At 38.0% G+C, this 20,341-nt stretch overlaps 1 protein-coding gene across 1 annotated transcript in view; it reads left to right on the top strand.

The window, feature by feature from the left end:
- Positions 1 to 20,341, top strand: part of ABCA12 (ATP binding cassette subfamily A member 12) — a 279,848-nt gene that overhangs the window by 53,031 nt on the left and 206,476 nt on the right. Inside the window, exon 2 of the mRNA XM_040476160.1 lies at positions 8,075 to 8,126. The gene's annotated coding sequence lies outside the window, so the exon portion shown is untranslated. The remainder of the gene's footprint in view (positions 1 to 8,074; positions 8,127 to 20,341) is intronic.

Raw genomic sequence — 20,341 nt, 5'->3', positions numbered from 1 at the left:
ACAGCCTAGTTAATAGAAAGATAATCAGAGGTGCACACCTGGATAAAGTCGGATAATCCCCAGTGGGTCCACTAGACCCTGCTCAGGCCTTCACTGAAAGGACACACAGTAATCTCAGTATTATCTGTTGCTCATTTTCAAGTCACTGACAATTTTTTTTTCTGAAGAGAGGACAAGTAGCACCCACTAAGTCATATGAAAAATATAAAGTATCAAATACTTGTTTGAGATGATGTGTTAAGGAAACAAAATAGCATAGGCAGAATGATGTGACAGTCTATGTATTAATTTAATTCAATAGAAACTGGAGTGCAAGACTTCGGTGATCCTACGAACAAAGTGTTTTCAAAGTCTTGGAGGAGGACATTGGATTGCTTAGGGTATGTAAACTGAGGGAGAAGCAATCTCATCTGGACTTTAATTGACAAGGAAACCACAACCACAGTTGACATCTTGGCTGTACTTTTCATAAAATGATACTCAAATGTAAGAGTTAATTTCCTTCAACTTCTGTGGGGAAGCTTTGGAAAATGAAAAATTCCAAAACCTACTAAGTAATGGTGACATCTTCAACCATCGCAGCAATTGCATTGCTTTTCCAAAGACTAACACTTCACTATCCCTAAAGACCATAACTGCTCCTGACTTGGTAGCTAATATTAACAAAAACAATGCATAGATAAACAGAGATAGGCTTTTATCAGCAGTGGCTTTTGAAGTGTACCCATTCATAGTGGCTGAGGATTCTTCTTATCTACTTTGTATATCCCTGTCCCTATCAGAGACTGCAATCAGTTTGATAAGTTTGGGGTTAACTAGAGAGATCAGAGATCTAGCTGGATTTGGCTCCAACAACCAAATAAAAATCTGAAGGTGCCTGTTCTAGACTTCTTTTAATGCTACAGTGCCATTTTGCAATCTTTGGGAGAAATTCAGGACTGGTTCCAAGAGGCAGCATAGAAGTGTGGTTAAGAGTTCTTGTTCTATAGCCATACTCCTTGAGTTTAGATCATGATTCTACCTCTTACCAGTCATAAAGCCCTGGGTAAGTCACCTACTTCTTTCTGGTTTGGGTTCCCTAATTGTAAAACAGGATGACAGGTATACCATTTTCATAGAGTCAAAATGAGCATTAAATAAACGAATTTGTGTGAAATAAGCCTGACACATATTAAGTACCATATACATGTTAGCTTTTGTTCTAAGTTGACAGTTTTATTTTACAAGATCAAGGCTGAGAAATGTTTCCATGAGGAATATACTTTCAAATATATTTAAATAACATATATGTATACACGCACATATGTAGATACACATGTGTGCATCATATATATATGTATATATATATATATATACACGCACACACACATATACATATGTAATTTACCAGAGATGTATGAATCAGCATTCTACCAGAGAAATAGAACAGGTAAGATACATACACATATGCACACACTACTTAGAGAAAACATTTAGGTAGCATTTATTTTAAAAATTGTGTGTATACATGTATATACACAGAGAAAGAGAAGGAGAGAAATTGATTTAAAGGCATTGGCATCTGCAACTGTGGGGTCTGCCTGGACAAGGACATAGGGCAGGCCAGACAAGCTAGAAGCTCTTGGGCAGCAGCTAACACTGCAGAGCACAGGCAAAATTTCTTCTTTCTTAAAGAAATATTAGTTTTACTCTTAAGGCCTGTCAATGGATTAGATGAGGCTCACCCATATGATTGAGGAGAATCTCCTTAAAATCAACTGACTGTAGATGTCAACCACATCTGCAAAAATACCTTTATAGTAGCAACTAGATCAGTGTTTGAGTAAGTAAGTTGACACATAAAACGTGTAACCATCATAAGAGGCTTTCAATTTCAGATTGTGCTTCCTGATATCTAGGCTATTTAATAAAGGATTATGAGGGAGATTTTCATCTGGGCACTACTACTCCTACTGTGCTGGAATCTTTTGTTTTCAACTCCGAGAGATACAATTACATAGGTATTTGTTAACAATATCCAGCTGCCAATATCCAGTAGCTACTTTCCCTTTATTTTTTCCATTTGAGAAGCATTTTAAGAAAATCACCAAGAGATCAGTTATTCTTGGCACAAGGGTTTGTCACTTTCCACCATCCACTTGGGACCCAACTTTTCTCCTATTAAGATCCTTGAAATCACAGAATCTCAGAAGCTGAAGAGCCACCCTCCTTCATTTTACAACAGAAGCACAGATGCCAAATGATCCAAAAATCACACAGCAAATAAGTGAAACAAGACGACAGCAAGGTTTTCTTACTTCCACGTGAATCTAATCCCTCCTGATCTTTTCCACTCGTCTTTTCTCAGTCTACACATTTTCCTCAGCTATTCAGAGTAGAATGGCAAAAACCTTAGCATTACTCCAGACTTTTTCAAGAAACTTAATGTTGAATCAGGTAGTTATAATTTCATTTTTTCCCTCTTACTTACAGAATTGGGGGTGAATGGTGGAATACATGATAATATAATGCTGTAGATAAGCACAAAAAAATCTAAAGAGAGAATTGGTACTTCAGTTTGAATCACTAAAAATCTAAATGAATGTTCATTTCTAAAATGTCTCAACCTATATAAAAATGGGTAGAGAGCTCTGTTTCATTATTATATAGACCAGTAACAGCTTCAAAAGGTATCATCCAGAAACCAGTGGATTCATTTCAACTGGACACTCATTCCTGTGGATATTGAGAACACATTCAGCCTTGAATTAGCATTACCCGTGAGCATGTCTGTCTCCTTATATGCTGTGCAGAAATCCTTGGGTAATCAAATATCATTCATCTGTTTTAGCCTCTAGTGCCTAGAACAGTCCTTGACACATCTGGCAATTAATATATGAGATGAATTAGGTGCACTCCTAGATTTAAGGTCTTCTGCTTGCCTTAATATAAACGGTTTGTAATGGCAAAACACTTCCCAGTTCTTATGAGATGGAGCAAATAGCTATTACTTATTAGTTACTCATAAGATATATTTTAAAAATAGGTTCATTGTATTTATACTGGAGCTATCATCAGATGTTTTCAAAGAGTAATGACAAGGCAAGAAGATAATATGACATTAGAAATAACACTGTGAGTTATTACTTTCCTTCCTTATATATAGTGAGAATGGGACATGAGCTATATTATAGTTTGTTGTGAATATGTTCCCTTTTTTCCATTTAAAAGGGGCTTAATGATAAAGATAAGAATTAATGTTTAGTATTTACTTAGTACTATTTTGCCCATTTAATTAAATGTTGGGCTTGTAATAAATAAAAAAGCAATGCATCAGACTTTTATAGCTTTGTTATAGGTATACAGGGCTTGTGAAGTTATGTTTACATTACTGTAGGGTCAAATGTGAAGGAAGAAAAAAGTGAAATGGCTAAAACACAGAAGAGTTTCTTTTGGAAGAGAGATTGAGTTATCATGATCCCACCAGGAGACATTATAGTAGAAGCAGATCGTCTCCTTGTCTAAGCCACAGGCAGATGTCATTATTCAGCAAGATCTTAGCTAGGAAGTCCTCTGTGGGTAGTATTTGTTGAAAGTTGAAACTGTTTCTAATTTGGTGTTTAAAATCATTCTTTGATAGACCTACCTTTCTTTTTTTTTTAATTTTTTTAAACATTTATTCATTTTTGAGAGAAAGATAGAGACAGAATGTGAGTGGAGGAGGGGTAGATAGAGAGGGAGACACAGAATCTGAAGCAGACTCCAGCACTGAGCTGTCAGCACAGAGCCCGATGTGGGGCTCGAACTCATGGACCCTGAGATCATGACCTGAGCTGATGTAGGACGCTTAACCGACTGAGCCACCCAGGTGCCCCATAGATAGACCTACATTTCTTAAAAAGAAGTAGAATTCTATGACAAACTCAGTCTCAGGAAGGAAGTTCATATGTTTTAGAGCAAAGTCTGTGAAATGTACTGTACTTGAATTTCTTAATTTTCAGTATTTGGCACCAACATTTTATCACCATTGAGAGGGTTATGCATTTCTCTATAAGGCTTGAGCCCCTGGAGGGTAGGGACAGTGTACTTGTCATATGCACCCTAGAACTTGACAGGTGTAATAATAGTAGCAGCAGTTTCCATCTATTGAACGTTTATTTAATGGTCAGCAATTACATTAATTTAATAACATCAAAATATCAATTAACTTAATAAATTCTATTTTAATGTGGACATAGCTCTAGGCACTTTAAACATATTATGGTGCTTGATGCTTACACCAGCTTTATGAGGTGGATTTATTATCTCCATTGTAAAGGGGAGAACTAGAATCAGAGTTATCTAGGAATCTAACTAGGAAGTGGCAGAGCCCCTTATTCCAAGGCGTATTTGTTAGATTCCCCTAGGCCTGCTTCCTTTTCTCCATGGGGTCTGCACTCAAGAGATGTTGAATGAATGGATGCTCTTCTTTAAAGTCTGTATAAACTATGTGACAGTTGCCCGGTATGCATGTAATTTTAAGGATCTAATGAGACATTTAAACTTTAAGGAATTAATACTCCACTGAAATCATCTTGAGTAAGGTTTATGATTATGATATGAAAGTGTGATGAATTGACACATAATTCTTATCAATGATTACACAATGCAAAATGTACAAAATTCTCCCAATCTCTGTAGGTAAAACGTTTTGCCAAACACCATAAGTCCTATCACTGTAAGAAAGCGTTGGCAAACTGTCATTGACCACTGACCACCAAGCTTGAATCCAGTCTTGAAAACAAAAAAAGTGATCCTGTGTTACATAAGGATAATCTAGAATTTTTATATGGGTCTTCATCTTACGTAAGGTTGAATAAAGCAGTGAACAAGAGTAAGGGTTATAACTTGTATATATCATTTGCTATATGCCAGAAAATATTAAAAGTGGTCTACTTGAATTTTCTCATTTAATCATCCCACTTAAATCTATGAGGGAAACACTATTAGCTTCATTTTACTGATGAAGACACTGAGTAGAGAGAGTAGATTGCAAAGGGGAACACAGCAGCAAGGACGTGGAGGCAGCATCCAAACCAATGTCTTTCTGACTCTTGGGCCCACATTCTCAACTTCTTTCCAAACTGGTTCTGAGAAGTCTTCCTTGACTCAAGGATTGAGAACCTTTGACATAGTGTAGGATGTCTGTGGAAATCGAGGACTTCACATATCACAACTGATTTTCCTCTTCTGTCCCACCACCCTGGCCCTGATCATCCTCCTCTTCTTTGTTTGTACCTTATTCCTTTTCATATGGTCCCCAAACTTGAAATGTTGGCATTTCTCAGTGCCGTAGTATTTAATTTTTGCCAAGCTCTGTAACTTCTTTCTGCAACGTGCCTCGTATCTATCTCTGACTTTTCCTACCTAATTCCCCCTACTTCAGTTCAGAGCTCATTGCTTCTTATCTAGAAACCTGAAGTCATTTTCTGACTAGTTTTTTCCTTTTTTATTAATATTGTTGTTGTTAGTAGTATTGTCGTTAGCATACCTTATCATTATTCTAAGATTCATCCTAAAGCTAAGGTGTGATGATTCCTGTTCCCTGATTTTTAAAAACAATCCTTTCATCTCTTTTGCATTTGGAATTATGTGCAAATTTCTCACCTGAGTTTGTGAGAAGATATCAGGAGGATATCAGGGCATATTTGGGGATTTTCCCAACCATTTTCAAGTAAGGCTGGAAGGCAAACAACCACAGGACGTAGTCACATGCTTCTTATCACAATGAGTCCTGGATTCTTTCACAAGCAGGGCAATCAAGGCCATGTTACAAAGAGAAAGAAGATTTCCTTGTAGGAGACTAAACTTTGTTGTTTTTAGAAGAAAATGAATGCTTGCTCAAGTGAGATGTGTTTGCCTTTGAGTGACTTGGGAAGAACCCAGCTATGGCCTTTGATGGGCCAGCATGTTCCCCACCTTGAGGGAACACAAACCACATACTCTTCTGCAGAGCCTCAAAACTCTAAGAAAGGAAAGACTGCCTCAGTATTTGGTTGAAGACCAAGGCTTCCATGCTGGCAAAATTCAAAAAGGAACATAGCTTTCTTTTCTTCAAGAAAAAGGGGTGAAGCTTTGAAATGAAACAGTTTAGGATTCCATATCTGGAGAATTGAGATTGAAAAAGGATTATGAGATGGCTGTCAGAGGGATCTAAAAGATAAACCATGGCTGGGAATGAGAGCAGCAACCTCTCCCTCCATCATCCTCTATAAGATTAAACTCTTATCCCCACTTTCCCTTCCCTTCCCCTTCCCCCTTCCCCTTCCCGTTCCCTTTCCCTTTTCCTTTCCCTTTTCCTTTACCTTCTCCTTTCCTTTCCCTTCCCTTTTCCTTTCCTGTTCCCTTTCCTTCCCTCCCTTCCCTTCCCTTCCCATCCCTTCCCTTCCCTTCCCTTCCCTTGCTTTCCCTTCCCTTTCCCTTCACTTTCCCTTTCCCTTTTTCCTTTCTCCTTTTTTTCTCCCCTCTTCTTTTTAGCACTTATTACTCCATCATCTATAAATCAGTTTGTCCAATTATCTGTCTCCCTCTACTAAAATGTAAGTTCTATGAGGGCACAGAATTTTATCTTAGTCACTGTTCTCAAGGTCTTGAACAGAGCCTGGCACAAGTTAGGTACTGAGGAAGTACGTGTTGAAGGAAGGAAGGAAGGAAGGAAGGAAGGAAGGAAGGAAGGAAGGAAAGAGCCAAGGGAGACATGAGAGAACTTCAGGAGGCACAAACTGTGAAGTTTTCTCCCGTCACATATACTATAAAGGATTGAACTGGACTCTGTTTTTCTATACTATTCTGCTTTGGCAAGCTTACATGATTTTTTAAGAAGTAAGCTACTTAGGGGCACCTGAGTGGCTCAGTCAGCTGAGTGTTTGATGATTTCGGCTCAGGTCGTGATCCCTCGGTTCCTGAGATGGAGCCCTGCATTGGGCTCTGCACTGACAGCACAGCGCCCACTTGAGATTCTTTCTCCCTCTCTTTGCCCCTCCCCTGTGCTCTCTGCCTCCCCTCCCTCTCTCTCTCTCAAAATAAATAAATAAACTTAAAAAAAAAAAAAGAAGTAAGCTACTTAAACCTAATATTGAACAAAAGAAGTAAGGCACAGGAGAATGCACACAACATGATCCCATTTGTATAAAGTTAAAGAGACAAAAGTAAGCTATATTGTTAAAGGATGCCGGCAAGGTTTGTAAGTCCACTTTTTTTTTTTTAAAGCAAGGAAATGATTATCAAAAACTCCAGGATAATGAAAGTTAGAAAGAAGGTGTGGCTAGCTGGGCAACTTTTCAGCCAGTATGTACCCTCAGAGCTCAGAGCCCCTGCAGGCTGTTTGCTCTCAGTTGGTGCTGTCCATACTCCAGACTCTTCCTCAGCCAACACTTGGTCAAGATGAGGAGAGAACAGAACCAAAAATAAGGTGAACAAGTCAGCTGAAACATTAAGTAAAAATTCATTATTACAATAGGAGGGAGGAACGCCTTCTTCCAAATAAATGAGCAAAAGAGAAGTCATAGGTGAGATTAGACAATGACACACACATCCTGGAATGCCAGACTTTGAAACAGGGAGTTTGTTGTTTTGGTTGTGTAAGACATCAATATAAACCCATGGTAAAACAAAATCTAGGATTCCCATCAGGGTTTAGCTGTCTCCATGTGGGGCGTGCTCCCTTACTTGGATGTGATGTTGACAGGTTCACTGACAGACTGGCTCTCCCTCTGGGAACACAGGCACATTCTGTATGTGGTATCTGAAGGAGAAACTTTAAGGTAGAAAAGGTTCAGAAGAGTTAAAAAGCATAGAACAGACTGGCCATTTATGCTCAAAGTGTTAATATGCTGGTTACTTTCTTAAAAATGGATTCTCAAAGTAAAAAGAAACATATACCCATAAAACACTATGACAGATCCCGTATGTTCATGCTAGTTATTGGTCTCATTTCAAAATTTTCTCACACTCACATCTATGTGTGTGAACAAGAAGACATTGCCATGGAGCGTGTGGTGAAATAGTTGCATTTTTAAAACATTTGGTGCAAGAGTAATAATGTCTTATTTTTTAGGGACTGCTGCAGAGCTAAAGCATCAAAGAATTTGTCCAGACCACATATTCAGGTTAGTTTACACTTGCCAGCAAAAACAAAATTCCAATGAGAATATGAAATATCTTCTTAAAATACTTTTTTTTTCTGTGTGTGTATGAGTTCTAATATACCAACCAACCTGTGGTTTAACCTCACTGCATGATTTTTCACAAGTGATGACTTCTGAGCCCTTTTCCATCAAATAGCGTGTGAATGGCCCTCACTATGTGCACTTAAAGGGACTTTCCTCCCACTGCCCATTATACAGCATTTTTTGCTCATTTCTGGGTGGCTTCTTTCGCTACTCCTAGACTTTCTTGTACCTCTGTGCTGGCTCCTGGCACCCCCACATCTCCATCTTGACTTTCTGAGAGGCAGAGGGCATCTACATGAGGAAGTCCCAGCTCACATTAATCTTGCTTTTCTATCTGGCTCTTCTCCACGATGTGGCTTTTAAAATGGCTTTCAGTGAAAGTTAGCAAATAGTCACATATCAATAAAAGACTGACAGTAGGCTAAAAAAAGAAAAGCCAAAGAAGTGTGGATAATCCATAAACTATTGTTACTTATACTGTTGTTAATCACTTTTTTTTTTTTTTGAGATGGTAGGAGTAGAATTTTAACAGTCAGGATATAAAGAATATTTCATTTCGGGTCAACCAAACTGATTGTGAAACTTCCAGAACCAAATTATCTCTCCATATGTGTCTCTTCCCGATTTTTTGCTACAATTTTGCTCATGGTATTTTTGAAGTAGTGTACTAATTATATGTAAAATATAATAGTTGAGCTTGATTGCACAAATCGTTCCCACAATCTCTAATGCAGTTTATTGTTTGCCCAAGGGTTAAATATAATTATTTTAATTCTTTACTTAAAGAAGTAGAAGGTGAAATGACTTGCACACAAGCTCATTTTTTTTCAGTATGTAATTTGTTCACCATTCCTAAAGTATCTGGCATTAAAGGCAATAATTTTAACAAGAGTTGAGCATCCAGTTATATATAATAAATTGTGCAGTGAAATATGTCTGCAAGCTAATTAAAGATACTGAGATATTTTAGACTGCCCAGTACTTTTTTTATTCTGGCAATTTGGTATATACAGGCCCTGTCTGAACTTTCAAATTAACATTTATAGTATGAACATAACTTTACCTGCTAGAGAGCCAATCACCAGTATTGTGTTAAAAAACAAAAAACAAAATAAAAAATAAAAATAAAACAAATAAAAAAAAAAACAAAAATAAAAACCAACTCATGACTGTGAAAGGCTGTAGGGAAAACTGGCCAGGATGGGTGAAACCATTAGAAAAGATCCAGAGAGTATGGCTATTTTGTAGTTTGAAACTTTAGAAGAAAGCAGAAATCCATGTTTCAGTGCAAGCCAGGCACTATTTATACAATTCTCTGATTAAAATTGAAATAATATTGTAGTTGATCCTCTATAGTGAGGAGCTTTATTATGGAATAAATTTTAAATCAATACATGTGAAGTTCAAGAGAAGGTCACTGCATGAAAACATTGGTAGTAATAAAAAGTCTTGCAATAAATGCCTAAAACATGGAGTTTGCACTAAACTTTGCATTTAAAGGTGAAGCTAAAACGAAGGCTAATATATAAAAACGGGTCTGTGTAGAGAAATTTTGAAACCTAAATCTTGAACAAAATTTGGGAGTCTTCTCTCAAGAGAATCTACCTTTCTTCTTACCTAACCCTCACCTGGTAACTCATTTAACGCATGGGCCATGTTCTTCTTTGCAGTTGGCCAGGGTTAATCTTTCACAGATACCACCTGGAGAGAAGCAGGGGATTTCTCAGAGACCATCCAGTGATGAGCAGTCCCACATTGTTCCTTCACTGTATTTCCCTCCCCACCAAGTCATTTGTTATTTCATGAGATCAAGTAGACTTTTCTTTTAGCATACAAAGATTTATCAACAAAGATCTAGTCCATACAGCCTGGGCTACACCTAAAGCCCTAGAAAGTCTCTTCCAGCCACTGCGACTCCTTCCCCTGAGTCCTCAGGGGGCCACTTCGTAAGGTCTTTGCTGTTGAGGCCAGAGTATTGTCCTTTTTCTCCTTCTTCTGGAAATGAAAATAACTTTACTTATTTGCCTTTATTATAAAATTTCATAATATTGCTCCTTTTTGTTGCTAGTAGATTTCATTGGCTATGACTAAGATCAAAGCTGATATATCCTAGGGGTGCCTGGGTGGCTCAGTCGGTTAAGCATCCGACTTCAGCTCAGGTCATGATCTCACAGTCTGTGAGCTCAAGCCCCGCATCAGGCATTGTGCTGGCAGCTCAGAGCCTGGAGCCTGCTTTGGATTCTTTGTCTCCCTCTCTTTCTCTGCTCCTCCCCTGCTCATGCTCTGTCTGTGTCTGTCTCAAAAATAAATAAAAACAGTAAAAAAAAAAAAAAAAAAAAGCTGATATATCCTTCAAACTTCAGAGATTCTTCCTGGTTGGGTACCAGGCGAATCCTCCACAAACCCAGCCACTCTGCCATTTTATTGTTTTGGGAAAATCTTGGGCTAGTCTTTCTCCTTGTTATGAGAACATAAGATTTTTTTTTTTTTTTTTTTTGGACACATTTGCTGAGCTGAACTGTCTGTCCATCGCTGAAGGAATTTTGCACTTTCCCTTCTGCTTTTCTACAAGTAGCATGAATAATTAGCACATAGCCCCACAAAGTGAACAGATATATGTAAGAGAACTGAATTCACCAAATATTAGTAGATCGTCTGAAAAGAATGACTCCTAATTTTCTTATAAATAACCTTGTAAAAATACAAACTAATGAATTTTCTTATGATTGATTATTTGTTAGATTCATTTGTTACTGTTTGGATTCATTATGAGGGTTTATTTATTTTTTCATTCTCTTTTTATTTTATTTTTTTAATGTTTATTTATTTTTGAGAGAGAGAGATAGAGTGCAAATGGGTGAGGCACAGAGAGAGAGGGAGACACAGAATCTGAAGCAGGCTCCAGGCTCCGAGCTGTCAGCACAGAGCCCAATGCAGGGCTCGAACTCATGAACAACAAGATCATGACTTGAGCTGGAGTTGGATATTTAACCGAATGAGCCACCCAGGCACCCCTATTTTAGATTTTGAATAGGCAATACATGTATATGGTTCAAAACAGAAAAGTATATTAAAAATTCATACTTAGGGAAGTCTCAATCCTATTTACCCATTTCCATACATTCATATACATAACCTTTGACATTAGCTTCTGGCTTACTTTCCCTGTGTTTATTTTTCCAAAAGTTAGTAAATGTGTGTGTGTGTGTGTGTGTGTGTGTGTGTGTGTGTGTTTATATATTATGAGTATTCCCTTTTTCCTTATACAAAAGGTAGCATAGTATATACATTCTTTTGCTCTTTCACAGTAATAGAAATTCACAGAGACTTATTTTTTTATTTTTTTTAGTTTCTGCAGAGTACTTCATTATGAAAATATTGTAATAAATATTTTTGGTCAAAATATCCCAAAATAAAATTTACAACGATAAAAACTATACATAAAAATTGTTAAAAGATTAAAAGTCTATGGAAGAAACATACTGGGAAAGATTAGACAAAATTAGAGTTAGTATAAATAGTCATCAGAAAATAAACCTAAAAAAAGTAAAACTTAACATGATAAGGTTTATCATTCACTAAAATATGATATCAGAATAAAATCTGATTTCAGAATCTTCTTGACAAAAGTTAGACATGTCAAATTTGCCTTGAGGAAATTGAGTTTGTTAGAAGAGCTTCCAGAAAAAAATCACAATGGCAGAAGCTATAATTGGGAAAATACGATGTTTTCAAGAAATCCAATAGAATAATCATAGCTTGAGAGTAATATTTAAGCTGGAAAAATCAATTTCAATAAAAGTAATTTCAGTCACATTAAGGATAAGAATGAAAAAAATAATTAACTGCCCTGTATAGAAAATTGATCAAAGAATCAAATTGGCTTAATGGAATAAACTCCAGAAAATATTTTCATGATGAAAATTGATCATGTTTGTACAATCCTGCTTAAAATACTTTACATGGGATCAAATTACCTACTGGGGCATAAAGTGGTGTCAAAATAAACTGTATTAGTTTGTCCTGGGCTCCTTTCTACAAGTTCTGCCTTGATTTCTTCTAATCTCCTCTTCTCTTTTCTAGAGTCTTTGATGTATCATTTCAGAGCTGCTTAACTGTGAATCAATGCATTTGTTTTTGAAGAACTTCTTTCTCCCTCCCATTGTCAACAACTCAAAGACTCTTTGCTCTTCAAGCCATGACTTCATCTGACAAGTTGGACCTTCTTCCTTCCTTTCGTCTCTATTGTGACTCACACATCATCTTTGCTTACATTTGCATATTTTAAATATTCATCAGCATGTTGAAGAAAGCAACCAGCCTTCCCTGCAAGTGCCCTCCCTTATCACCTTCTTTTGAAATCTGTGCTGATCTTTCTGGCTCCCCGACTCTTCTCTTTCCCCTCATCTAAATTCCCAATTCCTCAAAGCATGGTTAGTCCAGCTGTGGCTGGCGCCAGTCCTGTTCCTCGTTGGGGGAGCTCTAGGAGCCTTTGGTGAGGAGCTCCAATGATTAAATATCTCATTAACCCTGCTGCCATTTCTAAGTTGCCATGAGCTGGTAGTCATATTTAGGCTGTACTTTGATAAAACTTCCATCATATATCCTCATTCCAGAGTCTGTATTCTTGTCTTCTTATTTACTGCCTGAGTTCTGTTCTGATAGCATGCTTGGTACCCCTGTCTCACTAGGGCTGTGTTGTCAGCCTTTATAAGGGCCTGGAGTCCTACCCTTGACCTGTAGCCACAGGTCTGGGGCCCTGTTTCTAGAGATTCCTGATGTCTCTCAGCCACCTGCCTGAGGATTTCCTGCTCTATATTACCCATTTCTAGGTTTCTCCTGTCTACTGGAACACCTGTCCTTCATCTCATGTTGAATTTCCCAAGCACTGATCACATGATTAGAATCCTCCCACATACCCACAGAATTTTCTCCAGATAGGATCTAGGTCAGGTTATACTTCTTTCCATATCTGGATACTGGATACCAGAATTAACATCTGCTCAATTCTGGGAAGTAATTTCTTCTTCAGGTCTCAGGCTAAGCCTTCATTCCAAATTCCCATTTTGACAAAATCTTTAATATATTTAAGTACCTTGATTAACACTTTCATACTTTTATAATATCATTCTTCACTTTTTGGGGGGTTTACCTGTTTGTTTATTGTTTTTTATAATTTTTTTAATGTTTACTTATTTTTGAGAGAGAGAGAGAGAGAGAGAGAGACAGTGTGAACAGGGGAGAGGCAGAGAGAGAATCCAAAGCAAGCTCCAGGTTCTGAGCTGCCAGCACAGAGCCCAACATGGGGCTTGAACCCAGGAATCATGAGATTATGACCTGAGCCAAAGTCAGATGCTCAGCCAACAGAGCCACCCAGGAGCCCCTGGGGTTTCCTGTTAATGCTTATTTTCTCCTAGCAGAGACTTTTTGATTGATTGATTGATTTTTATTTATTTATTGTTTTGCTCTATAGTGCTCTTAAGTGTCCTTAAAATAACAAATAATTCACCTACTATTTACATTTGTCCAAAGATTTCATATCATCACTGTTACTAAAATAGAAGAGTTATCCAAGATTAATTTATTGAAAGCTTGTCATATGTCAGCACATGTAGGAAACAAAGATAAATAAGACATAGTCCTCGTTCTTAAGGAGCTCAGACACCATACAGTTAAAATACAATATGATAAAAGTTCCACCTGGTGGGATATGCAGGGAACTCTTAGAGCAGAGAGGTAGGCTTGACTTACTTATTTTGAAATAGGAGGATCAGGGAGTGTTTCACAGTTTATTTGAGATGGTTTCTGAAGAATGAGTGAGAGTTTGCCATAAAGGGCAAGGATATGCCTGGCAGAAGAAACAGGAAGGAGAAAGATGTGCAGGCATGCCAGAGCATGGCACATTCCACTGGAGGAAGCATGAATAATTGGGTGGCCCCATGTAAGCTCTATTGAGGGGGTAGGGGCAGGAAGTATGGCTGGAGAGAGACGTTGGGGACCACTGGTGAAAGATCTTACATGCTATGCTAATGAGTTGGGACCTGATTCTGTTGGTGATAGGGACCTTTCCCTGACAGTTGAGCAATTCAACTGCCTTATGGGGTAATCCAGCCCTCTTTGCCTGCCCCAAAATGTAGTCACAGATTTTTAAGAATCAGCAAGACTTCTGTGCTCTGAAAGCTGCATATCAGTCTGACCCTTCCAATAGGCAAGTATCATTCTAGACATTATCCCTACAGATACCACATTATACATACAACTATCTTTCCTTACATTATAGACACCTTGTAGAAAACTATACTTAATAGTTAAACTAGCACTTCATATCAGATTGACCTGATATTTTGGTATTTATTGGTTTACTTACACTTGAATTTTACAGTGAGTATAGACATTTTTTTATAAAAAATAGTAACTTTTATAAAAATAGTAACTTTTCACGTGTGTGTGTGTGTGTGTGTGTGTACGCGCGCACACATGCAAAAGAAGGAGAGAGAGGGAGAGAGATCAGAAGAGTTTTCTGATTTGGCAGTGTACATTTGATATTTTTCTAAGTTGTTTCGATCATGTATGGCTTCTTCCCTGACTTGCTGTTAGGATAAACTCTCAAAACTTTTCTGGCAAAAGACTAACAAGTTTAATTTTATCATATAGTTCTATAAAAGAAATTATTTTTCAAGTAGCCATGAAGGTATTTTCAAAACTTTTCCCTTTCACAAATATTTTCAACAGCTATGATTTAGAGAAGCATGAAAAAGTACTCCTGAGAATACTGGATTTTCTGCCTTGTTTGTACGTGTAAATCTTGGTGAGATGCAGCAGGATGGATCATTTATGTGTTCGTCATTTATTTAGCATTTACTGTACACCAGGCGCTCAGCTAGCAGCCAGGTGTGAGGTTCACAAAGACAAAGGGTGGGTCCCTTCTTTCTGGTGTCACCTTGATATCTATCAGTCACTTCCTTCTCTGGCTTCTAGCTTGAGGCTGCTTTACTCCAGCAGGCTTGGCCCTGCGTTCTTCTTCAGACGAAAATTCTTGGGCCACTGGAGTTCATTGCCAGGACCGACCCAGAGTGGGAAGTACATGTGCATTTATGTGCTCTCAGGGAGACTATAGCCAGTGACAGAGAAAGGAGACTTCTTCTGAAATTACTTCTGTGTCTCATTTCCCATTCTTGCTCTTGCTTCCTCTATTCCTTACTAGTTTTTCCTGGGAGCACTGGGGATAATTGATGATGGTAGCCATGTATATCAACCAGGGTTCTTCAGAAAAGTAGAACCAATAAGAGATAGATAGATAGACAGACAGATATAGATGTGCACAATATTCATGTATATATAGTTGATTCTTGTTACTCACAATTTATAGTAGTTATGTTCTGTTAGTTGCTGCAAACACTGAATTAGCAAATACTGAACAGTGGTCCTAGGCGAAATATAGGGTTGGGTTTCTGGAGCCACTGGTGGCAGCATTTTCCTCAACTGATCAACACATAACCTTGTTTCATGTGTGTTTCTATTCTAGAGATGCCTTATTTAATATATATATTTGATTCATTAACCTTGAACTCAACTCATGCCTAACACATGTATTTTTTCTACAAGGCATATCATAGCCTCCCTGCACTTAGAAACACTAGACAGCACTTTAGCATTATGCTGGGGGGTGGGAGGGTGGGAGGGGAGGGGCATTTTCAGCAGCAACATCAACAAAAAGCACAAAAGTGCAAAATTGTGGCACTAAGTAGATGATGAAAAGGATACAGAGGTTTGCCTCTTTGATCTCAGGTGAAAACATGCGCACTGGGCAACTTAGAATTTTCACTACTTTGTGCATGACATCCATGAGTGATTACAAAAGCATCTTGAGTATTGGTTTTGGGGTTACTAATAAATTTTAGTGAGTAGACAAATTAACAAATACGGAATCTACTAATAACAAGGATTGACTGCATATATATATATATATATACTTTATATGTACATGTATGTGTTGCACATGTATATATTATACATGCATGTGTAGAAATGCTACAAATATATGTGTGAAATTATACATATATAAATATATATACATATATATACATTATATATGATGCAGACAGGCTGGGGTCCAACCAAGAAGGTCCTTGGCTTCACTCAGGATAGAAATCAAACACAAGCTAGGGAAGGTAAAAGCAGAGTTTATTCAGTATTGTGGGTGACAGGTAGAGAATAGCAAATGGGAGTGTGGGAGACTTGGAAAGGAAAGGAGAGAGAGTCTCCATTGTCGCTTGGGGTTAGGGATGTATATTGGAAAGGGGTCCAGGTATGTGGTCCTCCAGGAATCCAGGGTAGAGTCTGATCAAAGGTGAGTGTCAGGTGAACAGTAGGTGTTATTCCATAAATCACTGAAGGTAGAGGGTATTGATGCCACTGTCAACTGAGGTTTGTTTGAAGCTAATGTCCTGGAACATGTTTGGGATCCATCTCTTCTTGGATGTTACCAGGTGTGTGAGGTCTTGGACCTCAGAGAATGATTAACTTCCTTGTTTCCCCCTTGAAGTGGGAACATAGCTTCTTTGGCTTATTCAGAGGCAGAATATGGAACATGAATAAATAGGGCCTAGCAGAAAAATAGCAAAGATGGAGCCTTTCTAAAATGGAGTCCTTTCAGCTTCCCTACCTCATATATATGTATATGTGTGTGTGTGTGTATATGTATACACATATACACACACACCCCTAGAGGCTGGAACTCAGGCAGGAGTTAATGTTGCAATCTTGAGGCAGAATTTCTTTTCCAGGAAACCTGTTTTTGTTCTTAAGGCCTTAAACTGATTGGATAAAGCCCAACCACCCTAATGGAGGTAATCTCCTTTATTTCAAGTCCCCTGATTATAGAGGTTATCCACATTAACAAGATACTTGCACAGTAACACCTAAACTAGTGTTTGATTAATAACTGGGGTACTATATAGCTTGGTCAAGTCACCATAAAAACCAACTCTCATACCATATAAACAACTTTAATCTGCAGTTGGTTTCTCCATTCTTAAAATATCTGTGGCTATGCAGCCACCTGGTATTTCCACTGGTAGTTTCCCCAGCAAAGTGTTTATCTCCTCTCCTGCTAGAGATCTTTCTCTTTCTTTTCTTTGAAAGAACAGGATAACCATCATTTTGTTTCTTGGGATTATGCCCCATGTCTCAAGTTTAGCCAAGTATTTTCTCACATAGCTGTAAAAGAAAACCAACAATGTAATTTACATCTTGTTTTATCTAGGTAGAGGATCAGAAATAAAGGGTTTGGATAGATATGAGATGGCCTTTGCAGCTGAATAGGATCGGAGGAGGCTGAGATAGTCTGGGTGTGACTATGGGCAGGGGTAAGTGTGAACAAAAGCATCTCAGTGAGATAAGTACAGAGCATACTCATGGGAAAGAAGTCATTTGGAGCTGCCTGAACATGAACATCTTGTCTATGGGCCAGCAGAGATGGGGATGGAAAGGTGGGCATGGTGCCTGTTGCAAAGATTCTGGAATGAAATGATGAATGATGAGGAGCTACTGTATGAACACAGCAACTTAGGCATTGTGTCTGTTTTCATCTCCACCTACCCCTGCCACCTAGCCCCCCAGTCTTCGTAAAGAATGCCCTACTGGAGCTCAAAAGTCTGAATACAGCCTGTTGCTCTGAGTGCCTGACTGAAGGTCTAGGAACACTGGCTGTAAAGGGGGAGAGAGGTCATAAAATTGGAAAGGAGGATTTGGGGGCTAAACCTTTAATAAGTCATAAAGAGTATGATATGATATATACCCTACTGCTCACTTGCCACTGGAGTGGAAACCCAGAAGCAACTCCAAGAAGGCAGTACACGTGCACACATGGCTGTCAGGGGAAGTGCAGCAAACTGAAAGGGAAGGCATTTACAAATGTAAAAAAACAGCCTGTTCCTCTCCATTCCAGAGAGTGACCCCAGTGAGAGTGGAGTGCATCCTCCATTCTATTCTCCCGGCTGTGAAATACAGAAATCACAAAGCACTGACTGAAAATGGCTGTTTCCTTTGTTCTCCCGCATACAGCTAAGGGACTTTGGGAGGTATTTACAGGCGGTTCAAGTGCAAATGGATGCTGAGTAGTTCTCCCTTTCCAGAAAAAAAAAAAAAAAAAAAAACCTCAAACAAGTTGCCTCCAGGTGCATCCCAAATGGCATGTTGATTGACTCGGTTCAAAAAGAAATTAGGGATGTAAATGTGTTTGAGAAAATTATTACCCAAATCACAACATCCTCTTCAGACAGTTGTTTGATTGAATACTGAAAAGAACATTAAAAATCTTCCAGCAAAGGCCTTTGCCAAAGTATTAAATGATAAACTGGTATGAATTCTCTTCTTGCCCTCTGAGAAAAAGATCTGCTTTGCCTTTGATATTAATTCAGGTTTGTTTGCATGTATAATTCAGACACATTTGTAGGTGGCCTTCTGTCAAAATGTCATGAGATTTGATATTTAGAATTACTAATACTTGCAGTGATGTAATGAGAATTAAAATTATTGGCCTAGACAACTGTCACTAGTATCTGAAAGCAAATGGGGCATAATATGTCCCAAAGTGAACATGCTTAACCTGACACGACAATAATACAGATATTTTTCATTTGTACATTAGTTAACCTTTCCAACTTTTTTTTTTTACTTTTATTATCTTTTATGGAGGCCTGCTAAATACTTAAAGTCTCCCTTGATCAAAGATTTCTACCTTGTTAATTGATTAATTGATTCCTTCCATAAACAAAAGTCGGTTATTGTTAGACCCTAGAGATGTAGCAGTGAACAAGATAGTCAAGGATGCGGTTTCTGTGGACTTGAAATCTTGCTGTGGGACGACAGACAAAATAAATTAAGCAGTGTGTAAGAACATCTCAGAACCAGAGCTTCAGTTTCCCCCTTTCACCATTAAATCTACCATTGATGATTAATTTCATAAAACAGCATCATCCATCACTTTAAATTATTGCTGGTTATTTCATAGAATTTCAGCAGGAATTTTATAACATGCATGTGTGGAGTTAGGAGGAAGGAGGGAACGAAAAAGAATGTGTAATCTTTTCTCACGTTGATCAGAAAGTTAGGTACTTTATAAGCACCTAACAGGTTGACTTTTCTGTGTTCGCTCAAGGATGGTTAATGGATAATTCTGGAAAGATAATGCTGTTATCTTACTATTATGTTACTGGTCCCTTCATGATGTTCTTGTTCCATGCAGGTTTTTGGGGACTGAAGAACATGTATAAGAGCCCATAAACAACTTCAAAAAAATGAGTATTGATCAGCAATGCATTCATTTGGTCAATGAACCAAAATTATATATTGCAAACCTCTCTAAACAATGTCCTGTAACTAATAACTGTAGTTTTCAGTACTCAACCAAGTGAAAAAATCCATTATCAGTTCTTAGTTGGATTCTCTCTCTCTCTCTCTCTCTCTCTCTCTCTCCCTCTCCCTCCCTCTCTCTCCCTCTCTCTTTCACCTTCAATAGCTCAACAGTCTCTCAAGAACCACAAATTGAAGGCAGGAGGTCCCCGTGGCAGAGCCATCTCTGGCTTTAATCCCTTATCACATTTGTTGGAACTTTGGCCTTTTTCGGGGACAATACACCTTTTTTTTTTTTTTTTTGTAAATGAATGAATCACTGTATACCAAGAAGTGATATTTGGTTGCATAGTTAATTGAAAAAGATTAAGGTCATAGGGCAACCTTCTTAGGAACAAACTAAGTAGTAACCCATTTAAATAAAGAACCTGGTATGTATTTCTGTATGCAAACGTCACATAGAGCCCACGCCTCTGGTCTGGTTTCTGTACTGATCCACCTACAAGAGGTGGAAGAGAGAGAGATGGCCTATTGGAGAACTAATAATGGATTTTTTTCATTTGGCTGAGTTCTGAAAATTACAAAATTATTGTTATTGGTAACAGGACAGTGTTTAGAAAGGATTGTATTTTGCCACTTTAATAAAATTTCCAGATATACATATTTTCCCCCACTGCATCATAGAATGTTTAAATTGTACATTTAGGTCTATATCCTCCCATCTTTGGAAAGAACAGCAAATTGTACTTTTGTAGAAGAAATAAAAAAAATAAAAAACACTAGACTTGGAGGCAGAA

Source organism: Herpailurus yagouaroundi, unplaced genomic scaffold (genome assembly GCF_014898765.1).
Source record: "Herpailurus yagouaroundi ecotype Mexico unplaced genomic scaffold, PumYag 140, whole genome shotgun sequence".
Taxonomy (NCBI): Eukaryota; Metazoa; Chordata; class Mammalia; order Carnivora; family Felidae; genus Herpailurus; species Herpailurus yagouaroundi.
Note: the sequence above shows the minus strand (reverse complement) of the source record. Positions and strands in the feature narration are given on the sequence as shown.